This window comes from Glycine soja, chromosome 6 (assembly GCF_004193775.1).
Source record: "Glycine soja cultivar W05 chromosome 6, ASM419377v2, whole genome shotgun sequence".
In the NCBI taxonomy this organism is placed as follows: Eukaryota; Viridiplantae; Streptophyta; class Magnoliopsida; order Fabales; family Fabaceae; genus Glycine; species Glycine soja.
In genome coordinates, this window is record NC_041007.1 from 37,388,759 (window position 1) to 37,400,385 (window position 11,627).

Below are 11,627 nucleotides of genomic sequence, written 5' to 3' on the forward strand. Positions count from 1 at the left end.
AGCACAATAGATAGAGTGTAGTGGAAAAGACACTTTACTTACAGTTAGTACGAGAAACACTCTCCCGAAAAAGGAATACATGAATCAAACAATAAAAAGGGAAACAATGTAAAGATATTGTTCTCTATGCTTATTCCTTTCTTTTTTCACAAGTGTAATCAATGCATTTAGCATTTAAGTACATAACATTCTATTTTCATGTTGTAGTAATCTCAAAACAACTAAACACACGCACAAGGAGGACAAACCTTGATATCTGACAATAAATGAGCAACTCCTGTCTGTGACCAGTGGATTCCTACTTGTCATACCCTAATTTCGTTCGGGGACCATCGGTTGTTGGGATGCGACCCTCGTTTGACCACTTTGAGGTATTTGGCACCCATCGTTCGGCAATTTGTGAAGTTCCGAGACATGCCAGAAGCCAAAAGAAAAGCGTTGTAGCACAATCCGTGAAGTTCCATGACCCGGAAATTAAAAGGAAGTGTTAGTGCGCAATCCGTAAAGTTCCGTAACGTTCCGGAAGGCAAAAAAGGGATGATTACGTAATCCGTAAGGTTCCGCAACATTACGGAAAGAAAACAAGTATCATTACGAAATTCGTAAGTTTCCGTAACTTTACGAAAAAAAGAATCACCAAAAAAAGGCAGGGGGTGTATTGAGTAAAAACGGGGGTGCAAATAGCAAGCAGGTCCACTTGGGCCTTCCAGATGTTCCTCCAGAAGGCGGTTGCTTCTGGAGGGAGCAACCTAGCTCGCCTGGGCGACCTGGGTGGCAAGCTCCTCCCCTATTTTCCTATAAATAGGGGGAGGAGTGAAGGAGAAAAATGTTCAACCCTCTTGGTATATGAGGATCACTTAAAATTAGTGAGAAAAATTGTTTCCGTGAAGAAAATCCAAGTCGAGGCGTTTCCGTGGGTGATTTTGCGAAGATTTTCAACCGTTCTTCGACGTTCTTCGTTCGTTCTTTGTCGTTCTTCGGTCTTCAACTGGTATGTTCCCGAAATCGAACTTTTCAATTCATTCTATGTACCTTTAGTGGTCCTCATTTGTTTTCACGTGCTTTTATTTTCATTTTATTTACTTTCCGTACCCCCTTTTGACGTGCTTTAGTCATTTACTTAAGTCATTTTCTCGCCCAATCAAAAATAAAATAAATTTCCACCGATCATTTGAATTGTAACATTCGTTAATTTCTGTTAAAATGAAATCCGATCGTTCGGTCATGCCGTAACCACGTTGGAAACCAAAAAGAGGTAAAATAATAATATAATAATAAAAAATATCTTTTAGTAAAATAAACCAAAAAAAGTAATTGGATGTTTCTCTTTGGGATTTCTCTTTCATGATTGAATTGACTAATAACCAAAGTGAAACTAAGGCTAAAATCAATTCATAAACCAAACTTTTGTCATCGCCTAAAAAAGCCATTTTCAAAGGTCCAACGCCTTGAAATGGTCTTTTCCGCTTTTATTGGTTAAGTGTAGATTTCTAAAAAGCCTAAAATCAATATGTAACTTTGTTACCTCTTTCAAAAATAAAGAAATCATTAATGGTCCAATGCCTTAATGTTTTCTCACTTTTCAAAAGAATCGAAAGATTGTCTAATGGTCCAACGCCTTAAATGACCTTTCATTCAATAAAAACATATTTTGCAAAAAAGGATAAAAAAATAACTTAACCAAAACACTTTGTTCATAAAAGAACTACGTAGGTCTGATTTTCTCATCACAACTGAGGAATACGTAGGAGCAAAGGGAAACGCCCTTGTCGACCACAAAAAGATAAAAATATAAAAAGGCATAAAAAAGACATAAGAACGTAAAAAGGGAAGATAACATAAATTGAAGTCATATTTGCACATTTGATTAAAGGCTGCCGTCTCTTGTGACGGACGTGTGGAGTGCTAATACCTTCCCCGTGCGTAAATACAACTCCCGAACCTTTCACTTAAAGTTCGTAGATCACGTCTTTTCCGGTTTTTCCGACATTTTCCTTAAATAAACGTTGGTGGCGACTCCGCGCGTATTCCTTTCTTGGGACACGCACCCGCGAGTCACGCGTCGCCCTCCCGCCGAAGGGTAGGTTGCGACAGTTGGCGACTCCACTGGGGACTATTTTTTTAGAGTCAGGCCATTTAATCTTGTTCAATGTTTTATCATGATTTTCTCCTTGGTTGGTCTCCCTTTATTTTTCTTATGTTCTTGAATATATAACTCTTTGATGTTTTTAGTGCGTTTTAAAATGTGTGCAGGAGGTAAATATTTATTCATTTGATGCACGCAAACACCCACACTATTTGCACACATGGTGAGTTGAAAAGAGGCCCTATACCCGGGTCCATGGGAACTTAAGGAGTGGAGGTGAATCTGTGATCATGCTAAGTCTCCGACTTGCTTGATTACAGTGAACCCTCATCTAGAGTTTTTCTCTTTGATAACATATTGTTGCTAGTAGTCCCTACTGATGCAATATGTTCTTCAAAGGGAATGATACCTCTAGAGACCATCAAGAGAGATATGACCGCCTTGGGAATTATCACTAAAAGCCCTTTTAGCTCCCTCCCATATAGGATCCTTAAATAGGGGCACAGAGCAAACACGCTGTGTGCCATTTTTCCACTGCCATGCACAAGTGTCATGTACCCTTTTGCTTATATTTGTTTGTGAATATTGTCATACTATGTACATCCCCGTATTGTACCTTTCGCATATACATCATGCGTAGGTTCCGTCTTAATCCCTTCTCTTGGGCAAACCAACGGAAAGTCCGTGTCACCTTTTTACATACATACGTCGGGCACTGTGTTACCCCAAGACGTTGTATCTAAGAAGGAGACAATTTCTTGGGCCCCCATATTCATAAATTACATCTGTATCATATGCATTTCTTCATGCATTCATCCATTCCACCCATGATAGATGTTGCAGTTTTGATTCGCATTGGGTTTTGTTTCACTTTAGTAAAACATGGGATCAAGTCAAAAGCCTTCACTTAAAAAGAGGTTCTATCAAGTCAAGGTCAAGAGCCTAGGGATCACCAGTCTAAGAGAGTTAAGGAAGTTGATGGGTCAGCTCCAGCGGCAAGCTTTTCGCAAAGCTTACGGTAAAATCTGGGACCTAGCCATGGTATAAGTCTCCACAGAGGCCATTGCCTCCCTCACCCAGTATTATGATCAGCCGTTGAGGTGCTTTACCTTTTGGGACTTCCAGCTATCACCCATGGTGGAAGAATTTGAAGAGATCCTAGGATGTCCTCTAGGGGGAAGGAAACCATACCTCTTCTCAGGGTTCTACCCCTCATTAGCCAGAATTTCTAAAATAGTCCAAATCTCGGCGCATGAATTAGACCACCAAAAGTAAGTCGAAAATGGGGTGGTTTGAATACCGAGAAAATGTTTGGAGGCAAAAGCAAGAAACTTGTCAGGTAAAGGCGAGTGGGCCCCGTTCATAGATATCCTTGCACTGTTGATTTTCGGAGGAGTCCTCTTTCCGAATGTGGATGGGTTGGTGGACCTGGCAGCGATCGACGCTTTTCTCACCTATCATAACCACAAGGAAAGCCCGGTTGTCACTATGCTAGCCGACCTATATGACACCTTCGACCGAAGATGTGAAAAGAGCAATACGAGGATTGTTTGTTGTACTCCGACTCTGGTTGGTTTCGCACCTTTTTCGCCAAGAGGTGAGGCATTCTTGCCCGCTAGAAAGCCACCGTTCATGCACAGAGAAAGGATGGGCAAATTGGGACCAACTCTTAGCAAACAAAGAAGGAGCATCTGTCAACTGGTTCCCTCGATGGAAAGAAGGAAGAACCAGGATTCTTATTTCGTACGGAGGATTCCCAAATGTTCCCTTGATAGGGACGAGGGGTTGCATTAATTACAATCCCGTTCTTGCTATAAGACAACTTGGCTACCCTATGAGAGGGGCACCACTAGAGGAAGAGATCGCACCTATCATTTCATGAGGTTTCAATAAGATCAACGTGGAGACACTTCAGAAGGTCCGCAAGGCATGGGAGGTGGTGCAAAAGAAGGACAAAGAACTCAGGGGCAGTAACAATGGGCCCATCGGTGGCTACCGTAAGTGGTTGAGAGCCCACGTGCAAGGTTTGGATTGGCTCCTAAGTTTGAGAACCGCTAAAAGGGAGGAAGTTGAGGCACCAGAGGAAGACGAAGAGGTGCAGGCCCTTAGGGCAGAACTCGAGCAAGCTCAAACAGTCAAAGAAAGGTTCAAATCAATGGCTCTTAGGATCCGAAAGGAGAATGCCAAATTGAGAGATATAAATATAGCTACCGCAAAAGCCCTTGAACAAGAAACCAAGAGGGCTCGCAAGGAAGAGCATGGCCGAGACAAATTCCGTGGAGCTTTGTGGGGCAGCAACAGTGAGCTCAAGCTTCGAAGGGAAGAGAGAGACCAGTCACGAGCACATAGCATGGTCTTGAAAGAGGAGTTAGCTGCTTGCTCAAGGTCCAAGAGAAACTTGTCTCAACATTTATGCGAGACAAAGACCAACATGTTAGCCATCATCAGCAAGTACCAAGAAGAATTAAATCTAGCCATGGCCCATGAGCACAAAGTGGCGGACGAGTATGCCCGAGTGTACGCGGAAAAGGAGGCTAGAGGAAGGGTGATCAACTCGCTACATCAAAAGATAACGATGTGGATGGACCGATTTGCCCTTACCTTGAACGGGAGTCAAGAGCATCCCCGACTACTAGCCAAGGCCAAGCCAATGGCGGACACCTACTCCGCCCCCGAGGAGATCCACGGACTTCTCAGCTATTGTCAGCATATGATAGACTTGATGGCCCATATGATTAGAAACCGCTAGGAAGTTTGTATTGTCGCTCAGATCTTGACTAGTTATAACTTTCTGAATAAAATGAGTTTATCCCATGTTTTTACTCCAAAGATCAGTGCAAATCAAACCACTCCCGCATTTCATCTCTAGCATGCATTCATATCATGCATCGCATAAGCATCTCTTCATGGCATCATAATGAACATATCGCATGAGTCATTGCATCATCATGCATATGCGTTCAACATACTTTTTGTTCTACAAACTACATACCTTTTGTTTTCACGTTCGCTCATGCGTGGTCCTTGCATTTTCCTCTACAAAACAAAAACAAAAAGGGAATCATGAAAATTCATGATACATTCTTGGTTGCATATATTCGGTACCATGAGCCAACCATGTTGGGATCATAAACCCGTTTCACTTAAAAACAAAATGAGTGAACATGGTACCTAATGCTTGGTTAACTAGGAAATGATGTTTCTTCAGGCATCTCAATTTCATAATTACATTTTCCATGCATAGCTTAAAGTATGCCCGAGTCATTCATCCCTATGAAAGGTTGTTGAAGTATTGGAGATCAGGATTGCCATTCCTTGGATTATAGGGTTGAACTAAGCTCAGGCTTTTATGAAAAGGTTCATCAAGTCAAGTTGAAGTATGGAAGTAACCATCTTGCAAAAATTGGGGCAAAAGATGAATCGAGTTACATCACTGCTTCGTCTACTGCCAAACACATTTAGGACTGTTGATGTCCTTGTTACTCCCAGTTTCACCTTGACCAAGATGTCATGAACCATGTTGAAAATCTAAATTCATTCAACCCCGTGTCCTGCATAAAAATTCGCAATACTTCAAATTGGTTGCATTGCTCATTGCATTCTTTCCTTGAAAAAAATAAATAAAAAATAAAATAAAATAAAAATGAACTTAATCATTGTTATAAAAAAGAAAGAACACGCTTTACGGTGCCCTTACCAAACCTGTGCTAGAGCTAGAGCAATGGGTGAAGTAGAGGAGGCGCAAGAGCAGATGAAGGCCGAAATGGTGGCCATGAAAGAGCAAATGGCCATAATGATGAAGGCCATGATGAGCATGAAGCCAATGTGGTTGCAGTAGCCGCTACCAGGGATGTTGCTAAGGTGAACCCGATGCCCCCATCTGATCTCAACCAAATGAATCATCCAACCTCAGATATGGTAGGCAAAGATTTAGGAAGTACGGGCGGCCCCCATGATGTGCAAATTCAAAATGAGCACGCTTTCCCGCCATATGGCTTCCCTCTCAACTATACGCCACCCAATGTGGCGTACACTCCCAATGAGAATGTCAATAACTCCACTCCTATACTCATTGAGAGCCAACAACCTCAATTTGATCATGCACATGTCTCTTGACCCAAGAGGAAGGCACATAAATGCCCCACCACAATCTAGCCGACTTCGAGCCTTGCCTCGAATATGCCACTGAAGGGCAAGCAGTTGGTGATATACCCCTGCAAAACACTTTGGAGGGCCCTCAGTATCACCCACAACCACACCCCTCACATTCCACAATGATTAAAACCCTCATGCTATGGCAGAAATGGAAAAGTTGGATCATCTAGAGGAAAGGCTCAGGGTCATTGAAGGAGGCTGAGGTTATGCCTTTACTGACATAGAAGAGTTGTTCCTAGTACCCGAACATGGTCATTCCCAAGTTCAAGGTGCCGGACTTTGACAAGCATCAGGGGACTACTTGCCCCAAGAACCATCTAAAGATGTATTGTCGGAAGATTGGGGGCATACACAAAAGATGAGAAACTGTTGGTACATTTTTCCCAAGAAATAGATGGTATCAGAAATCAGTTCAACCATATGCATACTTACCCATGTCGGGACGACACAGACCAACTGATACTTTTGCAGGGGGAGATTGGCATTGCGGTCGCTGGGCAGAATATTGCTAAGAGGCAATGTCATCTATATCTGTGTAAGAGTGGTCATGTTGGTGCGCATGATCCGCACTCGTCTCTTTGCAGCGGCACGGGTGAAATCTTGCCCCGGTATGCATAGTAGCAGTGTGATAGCCTCCCTCTCTGGTTGTGCTCACACAGTTGGCCCTCCTCCAATATCAGGGGGTGGCCCAGGAACCATTAAAAGGAAACTACTGGTCCCTTAACCGGGAGTGCAAGTCTCGGTTAAGCATTTAAGGACATAGGACCTTAAACTCTCTTAAGGTGCGGATGTGGAGCACACTGAAAATGAGGACACGTAGCCCTCTAAAGGTGAGGGCGTGCAGCCCTCTCAAGGCGAGGATGTGTAGTCCTCTGGAGGTGAGGGCGTGCTGCCCTCTGTTGGTGAGGACGTGTGGTCCTCTTCAAGGTGAGGGCGTGCAGCCCTCTGTTGGCGAGGACGTGTAGTCCTCTCAAGGTGAGGGCGTGCAGCCCTCTGTTGGCGAGGACGTGTAGTCCTTTCAAGGTGAGGGCGTGCAGCCCTCTATTGGCGAGGACGTGTAGTCCTCTAAAGGTGAGGGCGTGCAGCCCTCTGTTGGCGAGGACGTGTAGTCCTCTAAAGGTGAGGGCGTGCAGCCCTCTGTTGGCGAGGACGTGTAGTCCTCTAAAGGTGAGGGCGTGCAGCCCTCTGTTGGCGAGGACGTGTAGTCCTCTGACGGTGAGGGTAACTAGTACCCAAGGTGAGGGCGTGTAGCCCTCTCAAGGCGAGGACATGTAGTCCTCTGGAGGTGAGGGCGTGCAGCCCTCTGATGGTGAGGACGTGTAGTCCTCTCAAGGTGAGGGCGTGCAGCCCTCTGTTGGCGAGGACGTGTAGTCCTTTCAAGGTGAGGGCGTGCAGCCCTCTGTTGGCGAGGACGTGTAGTCCTTTAAAGGCGAGGACGTGTAGTCCTCTGACGGTGAGGGTAACTAGTACCCAAGGTGAGGGCGTGTAGCCCTCTCAAGGCGAGGACATGTAGTCCTCTGGAGGTGAGGGCGTGCAGCCCTCTGATGGTGAGGACGTGTAGTCCTCTCAAGGTGAGGGCGTGCAGCCCTATGTTGGCGAGGACGTGTAGTCCTTTCAAGGTGAGGACGTGTAGTCCTCTGAAGGTGAGGACGTGCAGTCCTCTGAAGGCGAGGGCGTGTAGCCCTCTGAAGGTGAGGACGTGTAGTCCTCTGATGGTGAGGGTAACTAGTACCCAAGGGTTCACCCTTATGAGAAAGCAAGAGATCGACTCATCGAGAGGGTCGGTCATCCCAAATCCACACGACTGGATATTAGATGTAGGAAATCTATGCAGTTAACATGATTTTTAGGGATGCAGATGCATGCAACCTTTGTCTTGAAATGCGGTAAATGCAGACTTCATATGAAACAATGGAATGTAATGGAAAGTTGTACAACGTTCATGACATTCTTTCCCTATTTTGTGATTTTGATTTTGATTTAATTGTTTGGAAAACACAGATTGACTGTCCTTTTGAAAGAGGTGATAATTCATGCAACCTCATCCTATCTTTTTGCAAATCTCTCCGGGAACTCCCTCAGAGTGTATGTTCTGTTTGATTTAGTCACTTGACCGTTTTGGAGTGACGGGAATGGAGCCGTTTGATGTTTAATTAATCTATTGAAATTCCAGGGCTTGTCTCCCCCTTTTTTTTTCTTGTTTAAAAACATCGACGGGTGTGAACTTTTGATCTGCCCCTATGTTCACCTAAGGCTCATGCACGATGCCCCTCATTGCCCCAGTGTAAGGCTTTGAGGTACCAATTGTTATCTTTCGTCATGACCTTGTAGCCGGGAACCTATTGGGTGAAACTTCTAATCTGCCCCTAGGTTCACTTGAGGTTTTTGCATGGTGCCTTTCGTTGCCCCAGTGTAGGGCTTAGAGGTACCAATTGTTGTCTTGTTTTCACAACCTCGTAGTGAGGAAGAATGAAAGAAGCAGTTGATTCTTGCAAAAAGAATTTTCCAAGGACGAGAAATAGTTGAAGGATTTTTCAGTTGATGGATTAAGTCAAATGACTCCTATGTAGAAGCAAGATGTTTTGATGTCTTGATGATGCTAAAGGATCAAGTGCTTCTAAGTTTTATTCAAGACAAGAATCCAAGAAAATCAAGATATATGATCAAGTTGATTCTAGAATCTTAGGAAGAAGTTTCCAAATTGAAAAAACAAAAGGTTTGACCAAAGAATTCTATCATTTCAAATTGAGATTTGCCCTCTGGTAATCAATTACCAGCAGCTGAAAATGTTTATAACAGTCACTAGAAATTTGAATTCAAAATTTATAATGTGTAATCGATTACACATGGATGGTAATTGATTACCAGCAGTTTTTTTTTAATGTTTTAATTCAAATTTCAAAACCTGTAATCGTTTACACAAGTCTTGTAATCGATTACCAGAGGGGATTTTCGGAAAATAATTCCCAAGAGTCACATCTATTCAAATGGTTTATGAATGGCCATCAAAGGTGGCTTGGAAGCGCTAATTTAAAGAGAGTTTTCATTGCTCAAAAAGTTTATCCTCTCAAAAGATTAAGAGTTTTTCTGAATTGAACTGTCTTATCCTCTCAAAAAGATTCCTTGGTCAACCACTTGCATATTCAATAGGGAATTTTGATTGGTCTTCATTGTACAATCTATCTCTTTTAAGAGAGATCTCTTCTTCTCTTCTTCTTATTTTTGAAAAGATTTCTTGTTGTAAAGGATTCCTGAACACAAGGGAAGGGTTGTCCCTGTGTGGTTTAGGCTTTGTAAAAGGAGTTTTACAAAGAGAGTGAAAAATCTCAAGTGGGTTGCTTGAGGACTGGACGTAGGTACGGGAAGTGGCCGAATCAGTATAAATCAAGTTTGCATTCCTCTCTTCCCTTAAACTTCTTTTATTTATTGCTATTTATCTTTTTCTTCAAAGAAGTTTATTTTGAATTGTCTTTTGAGTAATTTATGTTAAGGGTGCATTGTTAATCCGAAAAGAGAGAGCGAAAGTTTAATTGGGGAATAGTCTTTGTATCTTAATTCAACCCCCCCTTTTTCTTAAGGTAACTGAGGCCATTTGTCCAACATCCTATTCTTGATAACTCACTTTTCTCTAAAAAGACAAACTTTCTGGAATGTTAAAATGAGGTCACATGAACGTCTTGAAAACACAGTTAATCAAATGCTTTCCCTTTTTTTTTGAAACTTATTTGTTTTGAACTTTACTCGTTGTTTTACGGCACCCCCACCAACGTGCAGGACGAGCAATCTCTGATTGAACGGTCTTGGAAGTTAACACTTAAGAGCGCAGGTCCCTTAGAGCAAACAAACCAATGGCTTACACTCACATTCCGGTGGAAGTTGAATAAGCAAAGATGTGTTTGTGAAAGGATGAGAGAGACAAGGATGTCAAATTCATTCATTTTAGCATTGTAACTGTGGTTTACAATAATGGCATAAACTTGGAAATCCTGATGAGTCATTAGAGACACCTAACATCAGCCTTCAAAATTGCCCCATGTGTGGTGTCGCTTGTCAGTGTTAGGATTCAACAAGCGATTCTCCTCAAATTTCAGCCAGCCCACATCAATTAGACTTTGCACCTTATGCTTCAGGGTCATTCAGTGCTCAATGGAATGCCCCAGGGCTTCTCCGTGACAAGCACACGTTGCGTTCGAGTCGTATTCTCGGAGAAATGGAGGTTGATGAACCTTGGCTAGGGTTATGGCTACCATTGAATTATCAAGTAGATATGGGAGCAAGTCAGCATAGGACACTGGAATTGGGGTGAATTCTACAAGCTTTCTCGCTGCAAAAATTCATTTTTTGGTTGGTGTTTTTGGTTTGTGCGAAAGGTGGTGTTCGTCATTGGAAGTGCGGTAGACAGACTTTGTGGTTGATTTAGGGATGGCCTTTGTGGATAACTGGGCGGTGGGTAAGGAGAAGGTTTGTTATTGGCTGAGTAAAGACATTGTTGGGTTGGTGGGAAACTTGGCCGTATAGGAATGGCAGGCACAGCATGGGTTTCTCCCTCATCCTCACCATCTTTATTTGCCCCAGTTTTCTCATTCGTCCAAGCAGGATGATTAAATTTGCCTCTTTTCAGATCCACTTTGATCTTTTTGCTGGCGAAGACCAAATCTGTAAAACTTCAAGGTGTGTAACCCACCATTTTTTTCATAGTAGAACACCGGTCACGTGTCTACTATCATTGTGATAATCTCTTTCTCTGTTTTTGGGGGTGCTACTTGAGTTGCCAAGTCTCTCCATCTTTGGGCGTATTCTTTGAAAGATTCGTGCCCCTTTTTTGCACACTTTTTGTAGTTGCATCCTATCCGGAACCATATCAGAATTGTACTGACACTGCCTAACGAAGGCAACCATTAGGTCCTTCCAAGAATGGACTCAGGAAGGTTCCTAAGTTAGTATACCATGTGACAGTTGTCCTAGTAAAACTTTCTTAGGAAAAATATATCAGCAGTTTCTCATCTTTTGCGTATGCCCCCATCTTCCAACAATACATCTTTAAGTGGTTCTTGGAGCAAGTAGTCCCTTTGTACTTGGCAAAGTCCAGCACCTTGAACTTGGGAATGACCATGTTTGGGTATTAGGAACAAATTTTCTAGGTTAGCAAAGGCATAATCTTCGCCTCCTTCAATGGCCCTGGGCCTTTCCTTTAGATGATCCGCCTTTCCCTTTTCGGCCATAGCAGGAGGGGCTCTTCCCACCGCAAAATGCAATGGTTGTGGTTGTGGGCGAAACTGAGGGCCCTCCAAAGTGTTTTCAAAGGGTATACCACCAACTGCTTGCCCTTCAGTGGCATATCCGAGCCAAGGCTCGAAGTTAGCTAGATTGTGGTGGGGAATTTCAT